Source organism: Epargyreus clarus, unplaced genomic scaffold (assembly GCF_041222505.1).
Source record: "Epargyreus clarus isolate Ecla_fem2 unplaced genomic scaffold, WU_Ecla_fem_2.2 ptg000008l, whole genome shotgun sequence".
In the NCBI taxonomy this organism is placed as follows: Eukaryota; Metazoa; Arthropoda; class Insecta; order Lepidoptera; family Hesperiidae; genus Epargyreus; species Epargyreus clarus.
The window spans coordinates 9,151,015-9,176,769 of NW_027332216.1; the positions used below are offsets into that span (position 1 = coordinate 9,151,015).

At 35.1% G+C, this 25,755-nt stretch overlaps 1 long non-coding RNA gene across 1 annotated transcript; it reads left to right on the forward strand.

The window, feature by feature from the left end:
- Positions 1-22,164: 22,164 nt before the first annotated feature.
- On the forward strand, positions 22,165-24,064 carry LOC140744379 (uncharacterized). Its single transcript, XR_012102543.1, has 2 exons — positions 22,165-23,413; positions 23,735-24,064. It is a non-coding gene; the product is annotated as an uncharacterized LOC140744379 (long non-coding RNA).
- Positions 24,065-25,755: the final 1,691 nt, after the last annotated feature.

A 25,755-nucleotide genomic window follows, 5' to 3' on the forward strand; every position in this document is an offset into this window, starting at 1 on the left:
CTCTGTAGTAAATACTGCTACCTGTATATGAACCGTGAGCAGGTCACGCGCTACAAATGCTAGGGTTGAAGCTTATTGTGTTATTCTAAGACATTTGAACGTCGTAGAACCCTTTGTGGTTCGACTCCGGTGGCACCGCCGCCACACCTATTTCTACCTAATTACAGCAGTGTTAGGCGCTGCTGTGTTCCGGTTTGAAGGGTGTGGTAAGGGAGACAGACTTTTCCGAGGCATTCCAGCTTAGTCCTCAGGGGTAGCGGCGCATCAGTGGGCGAACTCAGGTAGGAATATCTAATCCTATCTGGGGTTGTTTACAGATGTCCATGCTCGGCAGTAGCCAGTTACCATCTGGTGGACTGCATGCTCGTCTGCTACTCTCTGCTAAAAAAACTCCGGCGGAGCGGTCACCATACCGGTCTGATGCGCAAAGGATTTCGGGTTTGATCCTCGATCAGACAGATATCAGAATGGTGAAAAGACAGAATAATTAATTAAGACATGCGTTCTGGGTTTGTGTGTTTGTGTATTTGTCTTTGTGTGTGTCCATGGCACTCACTACAAAGGGAATCCTACTATGGAACAGCGTCTAAGCTAAGTGGAAAAGCGTCAAGCGTCTGCTACAAAAATCAAAAGATATATGCAAGAGATTGACACACAATGACATATAGAGAATATGCTAAAAAGCCCCCACAGAACGTTACTTCTCTTTATTTTCTCTTTCCCATTCAATTAATTGTTAACGGGAATGTCACCAATAGATAGTCTGGAAACCTGATCTCTCCTTTAATTACAAGAGATAGGGGTTTTGAAGGTCAGATTTCATCATCAACTCATTACTGTACCACTGGGCACGGGTTTCCTCTCAGATTGAGAAGGATTAGCCAACAGTCCACCGCGCTGGTCAAGTGCGTATTGATAGACTTCACATACCTTTGAGATTTTTTTTATAAATCTCTCAGGTATGCAGGTTTCCTCACGATGTTTTCCTTCACCGTTTAAGCAAGTGATAATTAATATCTAAGGTTAGATTTAATTTAACGTAATACAAATAACAACGTTAAGGTAACCACATTCAAAAGACTATTATAATAGACAGACCGGTATGCCTATCAGCTCGAACAATTAATTATAATGGTAGAAGAGCTCGAGGAGCATGAATTTGTCACGTTCCTCAAAAGAACCAAGTAAGCGCTAGTCTTTCGAATCAGATTTATATCCGGACAATGCACTAATCCGCTGACGATGGGATTGCAAAGGACACCTGCTGCTCGCCAGATAAAAATGGATTCTCGTTATATTTTTCTGTGCTAAATTTAGAAAATAACATTATAAGATTTTTTCAAATATAACAAAATTACAAATTGTGATTATTAAAATTTGTAATTATCTTAGATTTCATTAATCTAGATTGTATTGTACAGTCGTTATGAACTTTAATATAACAAATGTAGTTCCATGAGCTGTGTGTTTCAATTTTGTAAGTTACGCCAATAAGGAAGCCAGCGGTAGCAAGTACGTTTTTAAGTGGTTGAGTTAAGATTTCTATAAATAACATAAGCACATACTAAGTCTATGAAGCTCGTAACTCCAGCTCAAACGCCTTGCAGCTTTGAGCGCTGTCAGGCGTTATATGACTGACCGGTAGTAGCTCAATCACTTACGTGTTTGATGTATTTTTAAGCAATATTTACGAGAATAAATATACTTAATAATTGAAAAACGTGTGTGAAGGTAAGTAGTGTATCACGCAGGTTGAACGAGCTGACTTTGAAATTAATAAATTCGAGTATTTCCGCTGGCAGTTAAGCGAACTTTGAGAGTGCTCTGAATATTAATACACGGGTCAGAGCGAAATTAATTTATACAGACCCAACATCACTTTTACAGAAATTTTCTATTTCAAATTCCTTTCACGCTCAGTTCTAAATGACGGCTATTTTATATTTCTAATAACTCACAGCTTCCCCTATTTTATGCACAGCTCAATGTGAAATAAAACACCTACGCGTGCTTTCCGTTTTTTAAATTTTATTCAGCACTAGTCCATTTCTGTACAGATGCTGGTCACAGGTCTCCTCTTAAAGTTAAAAGGATTTAGGTCTATCATGCTGGCCAAATCAGGATAGGTAAATTGCTTATCCACAATATTATTTAACAAACACATTCTTAGACAAAAAGTACTCGTAAATATTTGTAATTAAAATTAAAATTAATATCCGTGTCCCTACCATTTTGTAATATGCCTCAAAATTTTGTGCACTTGACAGGTAATCAAAGTTACGCTGTTACGTATTAATTGAAATTAAATTAATAAGTTGAATAATTATGTTGATTGCATACGGATATCTCGTTGAAATATAAAATTATTTCACCATTATCGTATTGATTAAGAAATTATACATATTAATGGGGTAAGTTTTATATATTTGCGTAATATTACAATTTAACACGAATAGCGCCATCTATTACAATTGTAATAGATGGCGCTATTCGTGCGGGCGGCAAGAGTGGGAGCTTGAACCATTCAGTATGCTACCCCGGGAAGGACGGCGGTATGTGTGGTCGCATACCGTCGTAATCACCAGATGTTGTGGGAGGAGCGAACGCTCCCCCAGGGCAGTGCCCGATCCGGGCATCGCGCTTGGAGGACTCCGGTTGTGTTCCATCGGAGATCCCGGAGTTCTCCAACAAGCGTTGAGGACGGCCACCGGGCGGGTTTCAGTGCGGTAAAAATCCCACATAACCCGGCGTCGCTCCCACGTTATCGGGTACCCTTTGAAGGTTTCCCCCTCGATAACTAAAAAAAAAGGTACCTTACGATAGCATTCCTTTGAATTGTAGCTCATCAAAGGAATTCTATCGATTACATTCTAAATGGATCACAATAATTGATCGAAACGATTAATTAAATTTCGTTTTATTGTCAGTTTAATGAATTGTTTGATAAAGATAAGGGTGGTTCGAAGCAGAGGACTCCCGAAGTTGAAGAGCCATCGAGTAACAAAGAGTAAAAGTCGTAAAACAGCCTTTCCGTGATTCATTACTGAGATAACTCTCATAATTAATTGCTTTATGATTAAGCCCTTTATTGTCAAGGGGCTATATTTCATTAAATATTAACCGGATATTCAATTTTGAAAAGCTAATAAAGGTAGAATTTCTGTATTGGACTTGGAAATACAAGTCTGATTTCACAACTGACAGTGGTTATATCTGTACCCTTACCATGAGTTTTCAAAACATTCCACAATTTTCCGTTACGTTTACTCAATCCATTATTCTGTTCCATTTGCTTCAGTAGACTGAGAAAACGTAACAATAAGTAAGTGCTCAAGTCTTTTTGTCTGCCTCACATGTTCGCAAAAACGAGAGACAAAACATAAAGCGCCATTAAGTCAATTTAGACATTTAATGTTACGTTACTGACACTATAGTTCTGATACAATCCGCTACGGGCGCTGATTGGAATTTGTATGGGCAAATACGTAAACAAATACCAAAACAGTCATATTTGTCAAAACGTAAAAACTCATGGTAAGGGTACTGGGCTGCAAACTTTTTACGATGTCATAAACACGAGATGAAATTATATCCTAACGACCCAATAAACGGGAAACTCCTCCACGGCAGGGATTAAGGGTCAGCTTCTTGTTTGTCTCGATGATATCAACCATTTTATAAAATCTGATATATAGCAATTAAATGAGCTATCGATATTTAGGTATAAGAAAATCATAAGTGACTTTTAATACAAATGCCTGCCTATACTCTTCTATGAGTGTAGTGTTTTTTACTTTTTTATTTCTTTAATTCATTTTTTTAAATGACTCTATCTAAAGCTCTTTTAATATAGTATATATACCAAGAGTACCCGCGTATATATCGTTCTATGGTACATATTCAGTATTTAGCCCCGTTTATTATGAGTAAAGTGTGTAAAGAGGTCGAGAGAAAGTAATAAATAAATAGATAAAAGTGTAACAAGTAAAGGATTTTTAAAACTTTACTTTGTTCTCAATAAAATATTGGTACATAACTACGATATAAATTCCGTCGTGGCCGTCTAAGAAATTTTCCTGAAATCTTTCTCCGATAACAAAGAAAACTGTAACTTTAAGATATGGAAATAGTACAAATAGACTGATGAAGAAAGCTTTAAATCGATCCTCCTCCATTGCGCCGAGTCTCCCAATTAGCATTTAATTTAGTTTTACATCCTACTCTATTCCGGTTGTGAATCATTGAGCGGGGCTTTTTAAACACCTTGTTTATTTTTTCTTTTCTCTGCGCAACTGTGAAAGCAACAGTTAATCTTGCTATAATAACGAGTTTCTAAAAATAGCACTGTGCCTTATCTCTACCACGCGACACCTACTAGGGTAACTGATTTCAGTGTTAACAACTTTACAGTAAATATTAAAAATTTCACGTTTATTCTATACTTTATTTTGGTTAGTTCTGATACGAATCGGACTGAAATTCATTTTATGTAGTCTTAAGTATTTCATTCATAGACCTATTATTTTATTTTTGATAGTAATTGAAGTACTCTCCAGGAATTTGTCTATTGTGAGGAGACACCTGTGTCCAGCATTGGGACATGAAAATGTTGCAACACAATTTTTGATAATTAATAAATAAAAACGTGATTAATTTGGTGACTATTAAAATGAATCGAATTATTTCATTAATGAAAAGTCTTCTCCGTTTTTCACATTAATAAGGGTGATATAAACTTAATTGGTTGCATATAATCAGCATGAATACGAAATCATAAGTGATAACGTTATTTAAAGTGGGTGTATGAGCTTATTAGTACGAAAATTCTGCGTAGTAAAAAATTTTGGTTGTCACCGGACAGTAAATGTGAAACATCGAAACCTACTAGAATTAATTATTTATGGAAACTGACAAAGTGGAGTGAAAATGTGGAGTGAATAATAAATTAAATTATAACATGCTAATTAACTTCCATATTAATTCTAGTTAAAATTTTTCATAAGGCTAGACACATCATATTCTCATATTATTATCAAAATATTTTATAGGAAAAACGTTCCGATGAGGCTTTAATATACATAAAGAATAGTTTACACTGCAGTTTAAAAGTAATATGATTATTTAAAGTTAAATTAAGCTATAAGTAAACTACTATTCAGGACACACCCTTACAAGCCCAAAATATTTATAGTAGCAAAAATATTTTTCCGAAGCAGCCGCAGCGCACGTCAGAAGCAGCGCAGCGAAGCACCTCGAGGTGGGAAATGTTCCACGTTTTCCAACAAAAACAATAACAGCGTTATTTTACCGTGAAATTCGAACCGTTCGCATAATTCTGAAATATGAGTCTCCGTTTTTAATGGAAATGTCCTACATATTTTAATTTTATAAGGTTAATTAATTTTGGTTTTTATATCTACGGTCGAGAGAGTATTTTGTTCGGACATTTCTATTCATCATCGAACCATTACTGTACCACTGCTGGAAATGGGTCTCTTTTCAAATTGAGAAGGTATAGACCATAGTCCACCGCGTTGGCCCAGTGCGAATTGGTACTAGACATATCTTTGAGAACCTTTTTTTTAAGATCTCTCAGGTATTGGTTAATCTTTTAAGTAATTTGTAATACGCACATAATTTGAAAACATCAGAGGTGAGCGATTGGGAATTGAACCTCGGACCCCTACATTGAGAAAATACGTTTCAACCACTAGGCTCTGCTAATTTCTTTTCGATTCCGACGATACTTATCTGAAAAGATAAATGACTATTCAACGAATGAGATATGAAGCCCAACAAAATTAAAAAAGTACGTGAAAGGGTATAGTCGCGCGGGAATTCTTTAAAATAAATTCGCCTATAGAGAAGTGTTGTTGAATGAGTCTATTCAGAGCGGAGTGGCGAAGAGATTTCCAAACAGCAGTGGAGTGGAAGTGAATTGCGCAAGAAGACGACGTTCCTATTTATCTCCACTTAGATAATACCACCGAACTGACGTGGGATGAGGGTAAACATCTTGGCGTGATTAATAGTAATCCTTAGTAGTTTAATAGTTGAGATTAAGTTGTTTGAATAATATCACCCGAAACAGCGGAGGCGGTAACTTACAGTCTCTAGGGAGAATCAATCATTTAACAACAAATACAAAGCGTCGATGAATTTTAAAGGGCGGCCCTTAAGCACAAGTTTCTACCGCTAAATTTACTGTTTCGTGGTAGTGAGAGGTAATAATAAAATCGATAACGCGAAGTGGAGCACATTGAAAATTATGTACAAACGAGCTTTTGCCCGCGGCTTCGCTCGCGTTACGAAGTATTTTCATCTTGGGGGTAGAATTGATCAAAATCCTTTCTTAGCGGATGTCTACGTTATAACATCTACCTGTATGCCAAATTTCAGCCCGATCCGTCCAGTAGTTTGGGCTGTGCGTTGATAGATCACTATGTCAGTCAGTCACCTTTGAGTTATATATATTTAGATTAACGTTGCTGTGAATTGTTAGCTATTTACCCTTTGTACTAATGAACGTACGTTCTACGAAGTTTTCAATTGTGTTTAACAGAATTAAATAGGTGTTTTGCGGACTGTTGTATATTCCACTTGTTTTTATATACTTAAATCTAAAAATGCCAACAAAATTATAAAAAGTATTGTAATTTGATAAGTTATATTAAGTTTTGATAGGGGTAACCACACTGAAACCTTTCTTGTAGCATGCAGTACTTACTAACTTTACTTGCTAACTAATTAATTTGTAATTCCAATCTTAATTAATAAGAGTACTTTACCAATACTGTCGAATACTTCAAGGCGTCGTCGTTTCCTTAAGACATCACAAATTATCTCATTATCATTCCATTATACGAAGCCGAACTAGGGCAACGGCTGACATCATTATTTGACATGCCACCAACGACACATAATTTCTCACTGCAGAAGTAAAATAGACCTACGATGGATTTATTTCAGCCCATTTGGAGGCTTTGTTGAAACACAAAAGCTGTCACAATTATATTCTTGCATTTCATTTAGACCTAGATTTTTATATTAAAATATAAAGTTGCTGAATTCATACCTTACAGATGTAATATGTTACTACTTGTAGAAGTAGCGAACGAGTATGCATGCTTCATGGTCATAAGGTCATATTACGGGTTCCATAAAAATCTGAGATCATAAATACGTTGCTTGCCTTGAGGGGGTCTTACTAAACCCTTCAAACCAAAACTATACTAGAATTATTATGCTCATTGTATTGAAATAACAAAAAGACCTACTTCTGGGGTTTTGTGATACTTTTTTGTTATTTGACCAAATAGGCATGAAAAGATGCTACATTGAAATCAAGTTAAGATCACGACTAGTTTTGAAGTTATACTCAGGCATACTTATCTTGTAGATGTCCATGGGCGGTAGTAGCCAATTACATACCGTTAGGTAGACTGTTTGTTTGCTATTTCAATATTATTAAAAAATTGAATGAAATGAAAGTGAAATGAAAATGAAACGAAAATGGAATGACAATGAGTAGAACATGAGAAGAAAATAAGATGAAAATGAAATGAAAATGAAATTAAAATGAAACAAAAATGAAATGAAATGAAATGAAAATAAAAATAATTTATCAGTCTCACAAATGAAGTCTTAGGATAGAAATAATCAGTTGATTCATCAATCGGTTCATAATTTTTTTATGATAATATATGGATATCAGTTATCAACCCCAGATAGGATTAGACATTCCTACCTGAGGTCGGCCACAAATGAGTCGCTACCCTGAGGACTAAGCTGGAACGCCTCGGAAAAGTATGTCTCCCTTACCACACCCTTCAAAACGGAACACAGCAGCGCCTGACACTGCTGTTATTAGGCAGAAATAGGTGTGGCAGTGGTGCCGCCGGAGTCGAACCACAAAGGGCTCTACCACCTTCCGAATAAATATACGAATAACATCATTCAGTTACAAACCTATGTACGAGTATATACATACTCGTACGTAGTCATAAAGGAAAAATTGCACATGAACGTATAGCACGCATAACGTACATTATAAAGCATATAGACAGGTGTTGTCAGTTTGTCAACATCATTTGTAGTCATCCATCATTCCCCAACCACGCTGGAGGAGTTTAATGAGACCTGCAAGGGAATACAATGGTCTGATCGCCCACTCGCGTGACTGCTAAATAGATAAAATAAAAAGTATTGTTGTTTATTCGAAAAGAACTCAGAAAGTTTTTTTTTTCTTTCATTAGTATATGGGACTAAGTAATGTACTTAGTGTCTAAGTACAGATAGCAATGTATAATGAACACATTATTTCTCGATAAGTACGAAGTTTATCACTTTAGTAATGTCTATAATTTAATAATATTTACAAGCTTATACTGTTCACTTTGTTTTAAACAATAATTTAGTAAAAGTATATTTACGTGTTTATAAATGTGGTAGAATATTAGATGATAGAAGTATTATTAAAGTGCTAGAAGTCAGTATGTTTGACCGAGTACCTACTCGGTCAAACAATACTTTTACCTTTACCATGAGTTTTCAAAACATTCCACAATTTTACGTTATGTTTATTCAATCCAATATTCTGTTCCGTTTGCTTCAGTATACTGAATAAACGTAACAATAAGTGCTCAAGTCTTTCTGTCTGCCTCACATGTTCGCAAAAAAGAGAGACAAAACATTTAATGTTACGTTACTAACACTATAGTTCTGATACAATCAGCTAGTGGCGCTGATTGGAAATTGTATGGGCAAATACGTAAACAGATACCAAAACAGTCATATTTGTCAAAACGTAAAAACTCATGTTAAAGGTACAGGTGAGAAATATGTGTGACAGTAGTAGGTACTATTGAAACAGTTCTGGTTTTCGGTGGTAGGTTATGGAGAACAGCTGACTTACACATGAGGTCTTTACTATCTTAGTCCTTTAGAGTGGTTATACAGCTCTATTTGGCAAGGTTCGAATTGTAACGATAAATTTATGCCCGGCAGTGAACACTTACCATCAGATTGAACTTGGTAGAACCCTTTGTAGTTCGACTATGGCGGCACCACCACCATACCTATTTCTGCCTAATAACAGCAGTGTTAGGCGCTGCTGTGTTCCGTTTTGAAGAGTGTGGTAAGGGAGACATACTTTTCCGAGGCGTTCCAGCTTTGTCCTCAGGGTAGCGGCACATCTGTGGCCGACTTCAGGTAGAAATATCTAATCCTATCTGGGGTTAATTACAGATGTCCATGGGCGGCAGTAGCCACTTACCATCAGGTGGACTGCATGCTCGTCTGCTACTCCTATGTTATAAAAAAAAGATGAACTGCAAGCTTATTTACAACATCAATTTAAAAAGAAAACCTACATACCTGATTTTATCCATATTATTTTCCATTGTAAGTGTTAAAACATCGTATGTAAGCCTGCGGGGTTTCCCACTTGACATCGTATACTGTAGGATCGAGTAACACTTTGAAAACATTTGCTATATAGTTTATTATTGACACGTTACGAGTTCGACAGTTTATAATATGTGGCATTATAGTGGTATCTATTGCTATCTTGTAGTGGAGTTTATAAGACATTATTATATACTTGTGAGAAGTGTTCCTTATGGATCTTATGGTGCACACATAAATCGATTGTGCGTCAATCTATTTCTTTGATCAATGGCGATCGATTCAAGTGGTAGCCTTGACCATCGTCGAAGTCTTCAAAATGTATTTAATGGAGGACGTGTGAAAAACCGATCAAACTCGAATGATGAATTCTATAGTCGATCGATGCCATCAATCGATTGGAATGGTGACAATTGACGATCGATATTACGAGCCAACCAACGACCAAACTCATTTATTTTTTAAAATATAATATTTTGTTTTTTAGTTATAAGTTTGATTTTTGAAAATATATAAACCTACTTTTATTAATTTTATAAACAATAAAAAAGTATCAAATATTAATTATAAAACCTACTCTACAAAATTTATTTCTCTCGAGGTTGGTGATACAGAATCTTATCTTCCAAGCGTTACCGAGTTCCACGGGATCCACGCTCATGTATGTAATGCCTCTGTCTCTACATCTCTACAAGGGGACGGCAGCGAACATTCGTGCAGTTTTAACGGATTAACATAAATACCATTCTCATTCCGGAAGCCACGGCTCCCTGAGGGTAACTAAGAATTATGTCGTCAGAAACACGACTTTTACATACGGTACCTACTTAAAACACTCGTACTTGTAACAGAAAACATAATTTTACGGAAATTGAAGGAAATATGATTGCATATATCTAAGTAGTCAATGAAAAACTATTTAAAAGGTTTTGGTTTAAGATCCCGATATAACATGACCTTCACCGAGCTGGTTAATGGATGAAAAGTTTTTTAAGTCGAATTAAATATGTCGGTAACTATGATGCAAATGGGTGTTTTAAAAAAATGTGTAGAATATTTTATTTTTTTCTTAAACAATTCACTTGTTTCGTTAATAGAATCTAAATCACAAATAGTAGAAGATCCCAGTATTCTACATTTTTTTTTTATAATATAAGTGTAGCAGACGACCATGCAGTCCACCTGATGATAAGTGGCTACTGCCGCCCATGGACATCCGTAATCAACCCCAGATAGGATTAGATATTACTACCTGAGGTCAGCCACAGATGCGCCGCTACCCCTGAGGACTAAGCTGAAACGCCTTGGATAAGTCTCCCTTACAACACCCTTCAAACCAGAACACAGCAGCGCTTAACACAGCTGTTATGAGATAGAAATAGGTGTGGCGGTGGTGCCGTCGGAGTCGAACCACAAAGAGTTCTACCACCTTCAAATATTCTTTTTCTTATTTGTGATTTACATTTAAAAAGAGTTGTTTCTTTCACAGATCTATGTTTTTTGTGAGATATTAATTACGTCTGGGAACAATATTAGACTATGTTAGTTCTTGTTAGGACCTCTACTTTCATTTGCATTACTCAAATTTTCTCAAAAAAAAGTTCAAGAAAATGTATTTTGATATCAAAAAACATAGTTCCATATTATTATATCGTTTAGTTTTACTCTTAGTTTCAACAACACAAAACCAATTACCGTTTTGTTAAAAAAAAAACAGAATATACTATATTATTTATGTATCACGGGATATTATTAATACAAGTTTAATTTTTGCGAAAATTTTGTAAAAATATTTAAAATTTTGGGGTTAAATAGGCCCAGGTGTTACTAGGGTCGGGTTCTATGACCGCAATAATGGCGGGTCGCCCTTAACTGCTAATTAGATAAGGTACGAACAAAAAATAACCACACTTGACTCCCTTATTAATGATATAAATAATGTATCTTTATATGTTCTAAGTATGTTCTAAAATGACGATGTATGAAAACATTTTCATTAACAACTTTGAACGTGAGTTGTTTATCAAACTTTGAGCAAATAATATTGTTTCTAATTTAGCGTTTCTTCAAGAGTCAATATTTGATGTTAAGTTATAAGTAAGAATGTTAACAGTTATTTGAAGTAAAAAAATAGTACCAATATTCCACACTTTTTATTTTTTATTAATAATTTAATTTGTATTAATAAATTAAAGAATAGATATAAATTATGTATGGAAATGTATGTACATGTCTCACATATTTTGTAACAATTTACTAGGTAACGGATACACACAAAATTATTATTTATTTATTACCTATGATATAGTCTTTTACAGTAGCAAATTTTAAATAGATAGGAAATATATAATTTCCCAGGTGTTCCAGCTTAGTCCTCAGGGATAGCGGCGCATCCGTGGCGGACCGCAGGTAGGAATATCTGATCCTATCTGGGGTTAATTACAGATGTCTATGGGCGGCAGTAGCCACTTACCATCAGGTGGACTGCATGCTCGTCTGCTACTTTTATATTAAAAAAAAAAACTATTGTGCGTGATATAAGTAGACTTATTACAAAAATTGTTTCTAACAGTCAGTGTAATAGTCCACGGTTCCCTACATGACATGTCAAAAGATAAAACCAAATTAGAGGCTTTATCGTTTGCAAATCTTCTCAGACAAGGGTCGCTTCAAGCACAAGAGCAATCTACGTATTGTGGGCCTTCATAATCCCTTACTCGAAAATAAGAAAATAACCTTACAGGTACGATATTAAAATCACTTACCGTAAAGGGAATGTGAACAACAAATATGTAAGTCATTCTGCGAAATGGGTCGAAAGTAATGGAATGAGGCAGTATTGTACAAAATGCGGTGCTTTTGAATATTCCGTTTCCACTTACATTGGAAAAGAATACGCGGTACCGCTTTGATGTCTGTTTGTGTCTTTGTCGGGTACATTCATTTTGCAAATGAAAGGGTTAATTTTCTTTTTTATAAAATAGAAGTAGGGAACGAGATTGTACGATAGTGTATTGAGGGTAAGCAATCATTGCCGATCCATGCTGGTCATCAGGATTCAACCTGAAGGTAGTTACTGATGCATTGTTACATAATCATAATTATTTATTGCATTAATATGGTATTACTTAGGGTGTTGAATTTATAAAGTTTAATCATATTTCACCTGATAAAGTATGCAAATACTCCTGAAGACTAAAGCAGGCTATTCACACACCTGCCGCAGAGGCAATCTAGGGTGTAAGAGTGGGGAAGACCCTTGATTGCCTCCTTAATTGTGATGTGTGTAGGCAAGCAGGGGCATTTGCGAGATCGGCCCTGCGGCAGGGTAGCACGGGAGCGGGGTCACCTTGGTTCCTAGACTGCCCCTGCCGCTATAACCTAAGCAGTTCAAAGATAGTCGTCTCAAACGTAACGTCTTCCACACATATGTACCGAAACGTAAGAGTTAGCCTAGTAGTCACTGTGGTGGTAGATGGACCGAAGTCCACCTAAGTTAAAAAATATGTTATTAGGTTCATACAAGAAAACATAATTTTATTTTATCAAACTAACTTACAGGGTCTTGCGTTTTGTCAAGAAGGTCAAGTTTTGTCAATTTCCTGAAGTAAAACGTAGCGAGGAAAGTTACATGATTTGAAAAGTTACATGATTTGAAAAGTGCCTCAAGCCATTTTGACTTAAAGGATACCCGTTCCCAGTAGTGGGACAATAATGTTTTAACAACGATGAGTGTAGAAAAGCACATCAATGTTATTTATTTATGTGTTAGATTAGTGTTATTTAGAATAGGTTGAAGGCTAGCGAAGCCGCCTTTCGAACTTAATGATACGTTACAAAATCGATGTGAAAGGCTCCTGTGTATCTTCAAGTAAGTAGGTCTTGGGAGAAATGAATGAAAGTAGATATAACATTACCACATGTGGCAATGTTATATCTACTTTCATGAAATGTGAAATTCTTTTCATTACACTTACACTCCTGATTTCCTTTAGATATATTTTTGGTATCTTACTTGAATAGATAATTGTTATACATCCTACTATCATATTTCTTTATTTATTAAGTAATGCAATAGCGATACATACAATATTTCCACAATATATCTAGTACTGATAATTAATTTTATAAACACCTATTTCTGCCTAATAACAGCAGTGTTAGGCGCAGCTGTGTTCCGGTTTGAAGGGTGTGGTAAGGGAGATAGACTTTTCCGAGGCGTTCCAGCTTAGTCCTCAGGGGTAGCGGCGCATCTGTGGCCGACCTCAGGTAGGAATATCTAATCCTATCTGGGGTTGATTTCAGATGTCCATGGGCGGCAGTAGTCACTTACCATCAGGTGGACTGCATGCTCGTCTGCTACTCTCATATTATAAAAAAAAAAAAAAAAAAAAACATTACCACATGTGGCATGAAATTCTTGTCATTACACTTACACTCCTGATTTCCTTTTGATATATTTTTGGTATCTTACTTGAATAGATAATTGTTATACATCCTACTACAATATTTCTTTACTTATTAAGTAATGCAATAGCTATACCATAGATTAGTAAAGATTACTCACTCCTAACAAGTAAATGTACCCAGTTTTGAGAATTAAAATAGTTGCGTAAAAAAGTTTTGCCACGTCTTCGTGCTAAAATGTCCCTAAAATATTTGAAATAATTATTTATTTATTACGTAAACTACGCTGTATTAGTTATTTATTCGTAAATTTTCTCTAAAAATGTTTTTATTTGTCAAGAATACAAAAAAAGAACTTACTAAAATAAGCTGTTTGTGGCTTCATTCAATTTCAAGGCGGCGAAGTATCTTTACTAATCTATGAGCTATACATACAATATTTCCAAAATATATCTAGTACAGATAATTATTTTTCTAAATAATAAAAATAAAGCAAAGGTTGTAAAATTTTTGTTATTTACCTTTTAACAAAATTTAATTGACGCGTATTGCAAAAAACAATACATAAAACTATAAAGTAATTTTAGTAAGCATTAAACAAATACATACATAGGCACGAAATAATTATTCTGAAATATTATTTAACTTTAAATATTATTTTTTCTTACATAAAGCAGTGATAGCCTAGTGGTTAAGAAACTCGGCCTCTCGATCGAGGGGACCGAGGTTCAAATCCCAGGCACCTCTGATTTTTCAGAGTTATGTGCGTATTAGAAATTAATTATCACTTGCTAAACGGTGAAGGAAAACATCGTGAGGAAACCTGTATACCACAGAGATTTATAAAAAAATCTCAAAGGTATGTGAAGTCTACCAATACGCACTTGGCCAGCGCGGTAGACGATGGCCTAATACTTCTCATTAGGAGAGGAGACCCGTGCCCAGCAGTGGGACAGAAATGGGTTGTTGTTGATGATGATAATGATTATTTTACTAGTTTTTTCAAATGTAATAAAGATTAGAGAATTGATTTTCCGAACTTAAAAATTTTTTCTAGAACGTTTGAACAAGTAATTAACTCTTTTTATATTATTTTCTATTGGAACTCTCGTATAAATTAAGTTTATAAATGACTCTAGCAACATCTTAAATCTTCGGCGACGAGGCAATTCGGGCACGCACGCAATATTTTGCAAGATTGTTACCTCGTACGTCTACGATAAGAAAGTTGCGAGCGCGCCTTACAATAAGAATTAAGATTTTACTTTATAAACTCATTATATTAATATAACATTTATATAATTATTAATAAATAATTAAGCTCCGAAAGGTTTGAAATTCTGCTTGACTATCTGGGGATCCGTGTTGGAACACGATTGGAGGTTTTTATGCAACTACTACTTTAAACCTCCCGTTTCCTATTTCCCATTTCTCATTCCTCATTCACTGTTCAGGCAGTTCTGCTCTGGAACGCCCTGCCCGTGCACATCAGGAAAGCACCCGGCAAAACCATTTTCGAAAAACTTGTCCGAGAGCATCTGAGCAACTCATCTGACAAGTAAAGTTTCGTATGTTATTTATTTATCCTTAATGTATTATATTGTTTATTTATTTAACACCTGCCGCAAATTTTCTCCATTCACCAAGGGTTGACTGGTAGAGAATGCCATTAGGCATTAAGTCTGCCCTGTTGTAATATAACTTTGTGTTACTTTTACAATAAATATATAAATAAAATAAAATAAATAAATCTCTCTCCCACTCAGGGGAGACCTTACCATGAGTTATAAACCATCCCACAATTATACGTTACGTTTACTCAATCTATTATTCTGTTCCATTCAAGTCTTTTGTCTAGCTCACATGTTCGCAAAAAAGAGAGACAATACAATGTTACGTTACTGACACATAGTACTGATACAATCCGCTAGCGGCGCTAATTGGAAATTGTATGGGCACACGTAAAGAAATACCAAAACAGTCATATTTGTCACAACGTAAAAACTCATGGTAAGGGTAGTGAGTCCAGCAGTTGGAGCGTAATAGGTTGACCTCGCATATTGCAACTCTAACAAAAAATACATCTTAACTCCTTTGTTTTTCACGTTTACTGTTATTTGATTTCTACACACATAACCATACACAGAACTTTCCTGTAACATTAAATAATAACCCACCTACATCTAAACAGAAATCTACATTCAACTCCATATTTTGTTATCCGTGGACGAACCGGACCCGAACCCGGAACTCTGCATGTTAGAGGAGACTGCGCGCCACGTGTTCTATGTTTTCCTTAATCAAAATCAGCTTTAGAGGGGCTTATACAACAGAATGAGGAACACGTAGGTAATTAAGCTTATAAATTACTCCGTCGTAGATGCGACTCGGGCACGCACACATTTCGCAAGTTACCTTTCGCAAAGTTATATGGACGATAAGGAAGCAAGGGCGGCTCGTCGTCCGATATAACTGAATCTTTCATACTTAATAAGGTTAATATTTAATATCTTATTTTTAGAATTCGTTTAACTAAGTATATAAAAGTGACCGATATCATGTGTAAAGGCATGGTCATTTTATGATGATTAATATTCTTCGTATTCTTTATTGTATTTTACTAGATTCTTATCACTTCAAATTTCGATGCAGAAGAGGCTTACATAAGTAATTAAAAGTATGTAAAAAGCATAACTACAAAATATTATACAAAATAAGCTTAAAACGTAGGGCTTACACAACATAATATGTCACTGTATGAGTAAAAGTATGTTACCCCTAAAAATCTTACCGATACTATTTATTGTTATATCTACAACGATTAAAATTATTATTTCACCAATATTATTTTGGGTCTATTTGAATATGGTTAATCTTACTTTTAAAAAATTACGCCAACAATTAGGTACATTATCATATAAATTAAATATTTGGTGACTTCAATAAACTTAGCCTAGAAAATCAAATTCCCATCAGGAAATGATATCAATTACATGTATGAGTACAATAACATATTATTGAGCCAGTAGTGAAATAATCTACAATTTTCCTAAATCATACGTTTTGTAAATACACCCAGTTAACGTTTGTAATAATCTATTTAATTTATAGGTAATCATTTCAGTACATGTATTATAAGTCTCCAACAATATAATTAATACTAGAGTCGAATACCTAATTGAAACTGATGAAAATTATTCGCTGATGAGAACAACATTGAAGCGGTTCATTTAAGTATTAAGCGTATTAAAGGATCCTTTTTATGGAGATTACCGTTTGACAAGCGATCCATCTACTGGTATATCAGCCATCGAGGATCACCTGTGCCGAATCAACCGAATGTGATTAACGGATGCGCTCATGCCCTCATAAAGCGCTTACCGTCCATTGACCGAATAAAGCTGATATGGTTTATTATATTCAATAGAAAAAACGGGTTTTCTTCGCTTTTTATGATATGATATCGGTTGTTTTTTGACTAAACGTAGTTCTGAATGCGAGGAGTATTAATTATATTACAATAATTTGCGACTGAATGACGCAATGACGTCTCAGGAAAACTTGATAAAATGTGTACAACTAAACCAAAACATTGTATAAATTCAATATTAGTTTTACAATGTTCAACTTTACATTTCTTTTTAATGTTTGTCAGTAATCATCATTAATTGCACATTAATTGTTTAAGAATAGAATTTGAAATAACTATGTCTTCTAAACATAAATACGAGTAAAACACAATTAATAATTGAATCACTTGAATGTATAATTGTCAATTATATATTCAAGTAATTCAAGCAATTTAAATGTATAATTGTCAATTATACATTCAAGTAATTCAAGCAACTTGAATGTATAATTGTCAATTATACATTGTCAATTATACACTCAAGTTGCTTAAAGATACAAAACTTATTCTTACGCCTTATAAGGCTTGCGACACGCCAAGCGAGGTAAATGCTGGATGTAAGTCACCCAACTTTAAGAGCGAGGTAATTAAGTATGATGGATATATTCGGAGTTATCTCGGACTGTGGGGCGCAACTTCCTTATCGTCGGCGTAATTTTGTAAAAGGTAACAATCTTACGGAATATTGCGTGCGTGCCCAAGAAACTTCTACATCTGAGATTTAAGGAACTAAAGTTATTTATAAAGGTTATAATTAGATTTACATCTACAGATATTGAATGTATGAAATGGGCCGTCGCATATAAAAAGATTTTTAGTATTTTTTTTTAAGGTGGAAGAACCCTTTGTGGTTTACTCCGGCGGCACCACCGCCACACCTATTTCTGCCCATAACAGCAATGTTAGGCGCTGCTGTGTTCAGTTTTGAAGGGTGAGGGAAGGGTGACATACTTTTCCGAGGCGTACCAGCGTAGTCCTCAAGGGGTAGCGGCGCATCTGTGGCCGACCTTAGGTAGGAATATCTAATCCTATCTGGGGTTGATTACAGATGTTCATGGGCGGCAGTAGCCACTTAACACCAGGTGAACTGCATGCTGGTCTGCTACTCCTATATTATGAAAAAAAGAAAAATACACTAAATAATATCAGTAAGGTTTTTAGGGGTAACATATTCATACAGTGACCTATTCTGCTTCTACTATGGTTTAAATGGCAAGCAAAAAAAGAGTTTCACAAAAACAAAACATCATAGAGATAAAAATTGTCTGAATGAATACCTATCTAATCTCCGGAGAGCACAATACGGTTCTTTTGAGTGCGTGACGTTATTGACGGAAGTATACATACGAGTACATATTCGTGTGTTTTGACACGGAAATATTTCAATCGTGATGTGGCTGACTCCCACAGGGCTTCGTACCGACACTCACCACAGTACTTAAATAAGTCTTGGTTATATTTACATGAGAGAGATATGAAGTCACCGCGTTATTTGACATATATACTAACATAGATTAGTAGATATTACTCGCTCCTTACAAGAAAAAGTAACCTTTTGACAATTGTCATTGTCATCTATTTTCGTGTTTGAAATATTTAAAAAAAATGTAGTTTATAGATCATTTACGCATGAAACGATATTTCTTTGCACTCTTTCTTCGATCTCGTGCCTTAACTACGCATGTCAGTATTGTTCCGCGTAAATTACACCATGACAGCCATTAAACGGCTGACAGAATTGTCAGCCGTTTAAGCCATTTAATGGCATCCTTCAATTACAAGGTGGTGATATATTTATACTTATCTATGTGTACTAAATATACGTTCGTTAGTCTTTTTGTCGTCTTACACATGAGACGACCCTCATGGTATTAAGTGGCAAATGATCTGTGACCAGTCTCAAGTTTCTTTTTATAATATAGGAGTAACAGACGAGCATGCAGTCTACCTGATGGTAAGTGGCTACTGCCGCCCATGGACATCTGTAAACAAGCCCAGATAGGATTATATATTCCTACCTGAACTCGGCCACAGATGCGCCGCTATCCTCAATGACTAAGCTGGAACGCCTCGGAAAAGTAGGTCTCCCTTACTACACCCTTCAAACCAGAGCACAGCAACGCATAACGCTGCTGTTGTGAGGCAGAAATAGATGTACCGGCGCTGCTGCCAGAGTCTAACCACAAAAGCTTCTACCACCTTGATAAAGTCCTATTCTATATACATTTCGTTATAGATGTTCGGGCGGCTGTGACCACTTACCATCACGTGGGATTGTATTCTCATTTCCTACTGAAATCTTGTGACAAAAAAGCACTACTCAATCACTATTGGAAAAGCTTGGTGTATTACGGATCTTGGCAACCCTCATTTGTAGGCAGAGTTCAGTGCCCAGCAGTGCATAAAAGCAGGACATAAAAGGAGTTGCAGCCATTCATTATACATTTGTTACAAGTACCGGTCTATCGGTTATTAGTTAGTTAAGTAAATTTCTTCTACTAGAATATTGATTAGGGTACAGATGTTGACATTCGCTTCTACTATTACAAGAACATTGTACGAGGCTTAAGACATTCGTTATGAAGACATTGATGTATTCCCAATCCATTCCCTTTACCAAACCGGTTACAGCGTAGATAGGAAAGAAATTCGCCGTTCTCGCGTCTCGGAGCGCGTATCAATCTCGAGTAATTGCATTATATTCGTCTGCTAGTTATCATTTCTCTTCAATACCGACGTTTTTCTAACATTTTCTTGTAAAAAATTGTCTAGCGATCGTTGTCTTTTGAGAATATTTTAGGTAAATGTTTTAGAAGATGTTTTTTTTAAATGCCCATATAATAGTAAATGTTACACGAATTTATTAAACTTATCATTGATTTTGGAGGCAGCTTTTTAAAGGTCGTTATTGTAAGCAAATGTACTTTCTATAATGTTTACTCAATGAATTGGGGGTACCAAATAAACATAAATAACCATGTCACAAACAATACGTAAACAGAAGCGAAAATCTAGCAACATGTTCAAACTAAACACATTTAGACCTTCGCCTAAACTCATCAGAGCGCTAACCACATATTGACAAACATTTTAGGAAGGGCCAGAACTCGATACTGGGAGACAAAAGGAGAAATTTGGGTTAATTAAATTCCAGTGTCGAGCTTCAGGCGCCAATGTCTCAGCACAGTCACGGTTGCTTGAGTAAAGTAAAGCTTATCATCAACTGGATGTCCTCACCCTCCGTGTCCCTCAAACTAGGGATGGTAATTCCCGAAAAAGATCGATTTTTGAAGCGATTCGAATCTAAGTATGAAAAATCGATTCATAAAAAAATCGAGGCCCAAAACATCGATTTTCCAAAAATTGATTCGATCTTTTAGCTAAAAAAGGGCGAAGATAGCGAAAAAATGCTCATCAGGACCAAACAAGTACTGAAATACGTATCCGTCAGCAAAAAATGTCTACATCACATTTGTTAATGTTCAATCAACTTCAAAAAGATGGGCTTTCGATTTTGTAGGTTAAAAGATCGATTCACTGAATCGATTTATTACTGGAGATCGATTAAAGTAATCTATTTTTTGGTCCAAGAGATCGATTATTTGATTGATCAATCTTAGATCGCCATCCCTACCTCAAACCCGCGTCAAAAGATTAATGCACGTCTAATGAATCAGCTACCGTGACAAATCAAGTGTCTGAGATGGAAGGAGCCTTCTCGATTTGATGGCCTCAATGAAGCTGAGTGTAAAATTTTAGATTTCCGTGTTTTTGATGCTGATTCATCATCTTTGAAGCTGGTGGAAATCTGTGGCTTCAGTATGGCGCTATTGATAAATATGTATTTCTATCTTTTGCGGCAGATTGCGTTACTCTGGTTTGAAGGCACATTCCTATAATATGAGGTTCTTCTGTTGGATTCCTAGAGGCAGAGCAGTATATGTGATCAATTTTAGGTAACTAGGAATTGTTCATATTTGCCTGTAGGCGTTTAACATTAAATGTATAAATTAGTTCACCGCTTTAATTATATTCGAAATACAACAATACATTAGCTTACTACATTTGGTTTATTTATATAGTTAAAAAAAACATTGTTTCATTTGCGCTTATAGCTTGTAGAATTACGTGTGTTTATACGTAATTTCCAAAAATGTCTTTAAACGTTGTCAAAATGTCTTTAAAAAAAATAAGTATATTTCAGCGACACATTATAATTATTTGGTTGCTTTTAGAATCCTCACGGAAAGAAAATTGTTACGAAACATTTGCTTACATACAAAGTGTTTGGGGTCATAATCTATACTAATATTATAAAGAGGAAAACTTTATTTGTTTGTTTGGTTGTAATGAATAGGCTCAAAAACTACTGGACCAATTTTAAAATTATTTCAGCATTCGAACACTACATTATCTACAAGTAACATAGGCTATATTTTATATGAAATTAATTTGATAAATAGATTTTGAGGCGGTACAAATTTTCCGGATCAGCTAGTTATCTATAAGGCCTATCCTTAAAATGTAGTTTAGATTCGGTTACAACTATTATAAGCGCCGTAGAATATTCAGAATTATTAATACAACAAAGGTCAAGGAACATTAACTCTGAAGTTTCGTAGCTCCCTCGAGGCAGCCTAAGGGGATGTGACGTTGGCATTTTGGTAGATTTTGATACCGCATTTGCAACCGGTTGCTGGAAATATCAAAGCTTGGGGCAGAAACGTTGCCCGAGGTGTATAAGTTCTTGCTTGATCGTTATTTTGACCTCTTCGAAGAAATTGCCAAAACTATTGAAGAGTAATTATTTTTGGCTTTACAAATAACATAGTTATTAAACATGGTCAATCGAAATCATTTATAATAAGATTAATAATAATATTCCACAATCCATAATTGTTGCACTGTTGGGCACAGATCTCTTCTCAGAGTGAGAGTGGTTTAGGCTTCGATCACTAATAAGAACTAGATACACAATCCCATACAAAAATGAACTTAAAAAGTGGCGTCAAATTGACGCTAAAAAAAAAAGAAAAAAAAATTGACGACCGTGGTTTGTCACTTGGACAAGGAATTAGTGGAGACGAACTGTCATTACTTTTAATATTTTTATTAGGTCGAAGTAATTAATTTTAATGAACATAATAATAATTTATCAATGAAAGTAAGTAATATGCAGTCACTATTTATTATAATAAAAATATAATAAGTTTAAAATTAAAATATAACCAAATACAAGTAATTTAATTTAAAAATCAACAAGCTGTTTACGCCGTTATCCAACGAAATATATTGCCCACGACTAAATAAATATGTAGTAAACCAACATTTATTTCAATTATTTTTACCTGACTGCCAAGGAAGGGTTATGTTTTTCGCGCGTATCTTGTATGTTTGTCTTTATTTATTTGATCGGATCTAACAAACGGCTGGATGAATGTCGACAATTAAGGTGTCATTATATTCGTCTCAATGACCCGAGTGTCCTTAGATAGGTGTTAGAAAAAAAAATCAAGATGGCGGATTTTTGGCGCGAAATAGTAATATTTCAAAAAAAGTTAACCGAACCTATCGAGTATGATATCAAATGAAAGGAAATTAAACGGAGATTATAAAAACATATAATTTGTATATATATAAAATAGCAAGGTGACTGACTGATTGACTGACTAAATGATTTTTTCATTTTTCAGAAATCAACGTACAGCCAAAACCGCTTAATTTAGAGTTCTGAAATTTTGCACATGGGTTTGCTATATAGCGTAAATAAGTACTAAGAAAGGCCTTTTGGAAATTCTACCCCTAAGAGGATAAAACAGGGGATGACAGTTTTTTTCAAATCCTTTAATTTTGAAGCAACTACTGTAAAATTTAGTATTTGGCTTTCTGGATAGGAATAAAGACACACCTATTTATCCCTTTCCGAAAAATCAACCCCATAGAGGGCAAAATAAGGGTTAAAAGTTAATTTGAACAACCGTCAATTTTGACGCAAACACTATGAAATTTTGTATCTGGCTTGTTGGATAAAAATAATGAAATTCTACCCCTAACGATATAAAATAATTACTAGAACTTTGAATTACTGAAGTTAGATATTCTATAAATCGTAAATGGTGGATGTTTTTCCGAAATAGTAACACGTTTTAAAAAAAGTTAACCAAAACTATGGAGTGGGGTATCAAAATAAAGGTGGTAGAAGGTGGTAGAACCCTTTGTGGTTCGACTCCGGCGGCACCACCGCCACACCTATTTCTACCTAATAACAGCAGTGTTAGGCGCTGCTGTGTTCCGGTTTGAAGGGTGTGGTAAGGGAGATAGACTTTTCCGAGGCGTTCCAGCTTAGTCCTCAGGGGTAGCGGCGCATCTGTGGCCGACCTCAGGTAGGAATATCTAATCCTATCTGGGGTTGATTACAGATGTCCATGGGCGGCAGTAGCCACTTACCATCAGGTGGACTGCATGCTCGTCTGCTACTCTCATATTATAAAAAAAAAAAAAAAAAAAAAAAAGGAAATTAAAAGGTGATTACACACATATTATATGATATATACATGTGTATAACACATCGAGGTGACTGCCTGACTAAATGCGTAAGTTGCTGCGCCAGACACCAACGTAAAGGGAAACCGCGGATCTTTAGCGTGCTGGAATTTTACACATAGTTTCTTTATATAGCGTAAATGAGCCCTACGAAGATAAAATAGGATAATATTGTTTGAACATCTTTTGTTTTTGAAGCAGATACCTATTATAAAACTTTTTTTTGGCTTTCTTGCTAAAAAATGATGAAACGCCTATTTCACTGTTTTTGAAAATTCTACTTCAGCCTTTATAGTGCAGTCGGGTTTTTGATTATTTTAATTAAATTACTTGCTTACTTTGTAGTGACAGAAATCCGTTGTATATTTCTTCTTAAATTTAGAGTTTTTTCCAACACCTATCTAAGGACATTTGGATATTTGAGACGAATATAATGACACCTTAACTGTCGAAATTCACCCAGCCATATGTTAGATCCGAGGGAATAAAATGCAGTGCAGCTAAAGTCCGCTTATAAAGATACATACAAGATACGTGCAAAAAACATAACCCTTCCTTGGCAGTCGAGTAAAAATAAAAATATGGAATCAACAGGATGCCATTAATTCCCTTGAATAAAGTGAGTTTATTGGAAAACAGTCTTTTCGATGGATTTTTATTTTTTTTCTGTGTCTTTTTTGGCTATGTTAAGCAATCTTATTTTAGTGTATCTTTCGACAATAGACTTTATTATAATAATTCTATGACTATTGTCGCGGAAGTTGGATGAAAAGACATCATAAAATATATTAAATAATAATTTACTTAATAATTTAATTTCACTCATTTACTATTTACTCATTGCCTATGTTTAATTATTATACAAAACAAATATTTTTATATAACAAAAAAAAGAAAAAAATAATAATTAAATTAAAGAAAAAAATATAAAACAATAGCGTCTCCATTCAAGTTAGAACAGAGTCACCATGTAACCCGAACAAATCAAGTGGGCTTGCAATAGTAAGAATTGTACGTTTAGTAACAGACTTTACAATTTAAATGGTTTATACATTCTGTTGATTTTTGTTGATAATTTTTAAAACTTAAAAATAAATTATTTACGAACGAAATAGCAGTATTTATAATTGAGTGATAGCAATTACCTACTTATAATAATAATACTTACCGAAAATACGATATTCCATCATTTGTTAGCGTACTAGACGTGTGATTTTTGCAGTTTTGAACGAGCACTGAGGCATGTTTATTCTCCGAACGTTCAAACACTAACCTAACCTAAAAGCGCACCCAAATGTCTATTTGGGTGCTCTTTTCGTCGCGCCATTTTTTTGTCGCTGATTGTGTATCTAGTTCTTATTAGTGATCGAAGGGTTTAGGCCATACTCAATTGCCGCCATACGGATTGCTGGACTCCATACACTTTTAAGAATTTTTTGAAAAATCACAAGCATGTAATATTTCCCCACAAGGTTTTACTTCCTTTAAAACATGTGATAATTAATTTGATAAACCCACGAAACTTACAAAAACATCGAAAGTGCATGCCCGGGATTCGAACCTTATACCTATAGGTAAAGAAACCGATATTCAAGCCGGTACCTACAACAACAATAGGATACATATGCTCATACGTATAAGATTGTAGTGTAATACTATTTCATCTAACATACTTGTGTTGTAAGCTTGTATACCGTATTATCTAATATAATATGTAACAAAATATTAGGGTCTCTTTTGTGAATAGTATTTGCGTAAAACAAACAACAGATATGCTTTTAGCTCTTCGGGTAATCCGGAGCTCATGTAAATTAGGAGGCGCTTTTAAAAGTCAACGACATTTACGACCATAATTGTATTAAGCAGGGAACACTGACAGGATGACTTTGACATTTTTATAATTCCTTAATGGTATTAGAAACAGGTTTTAAGTTATCGATTAAACACGAACTGTCCATGACCAGCTCTATGAAGGTGGTAGAACCCTTTGT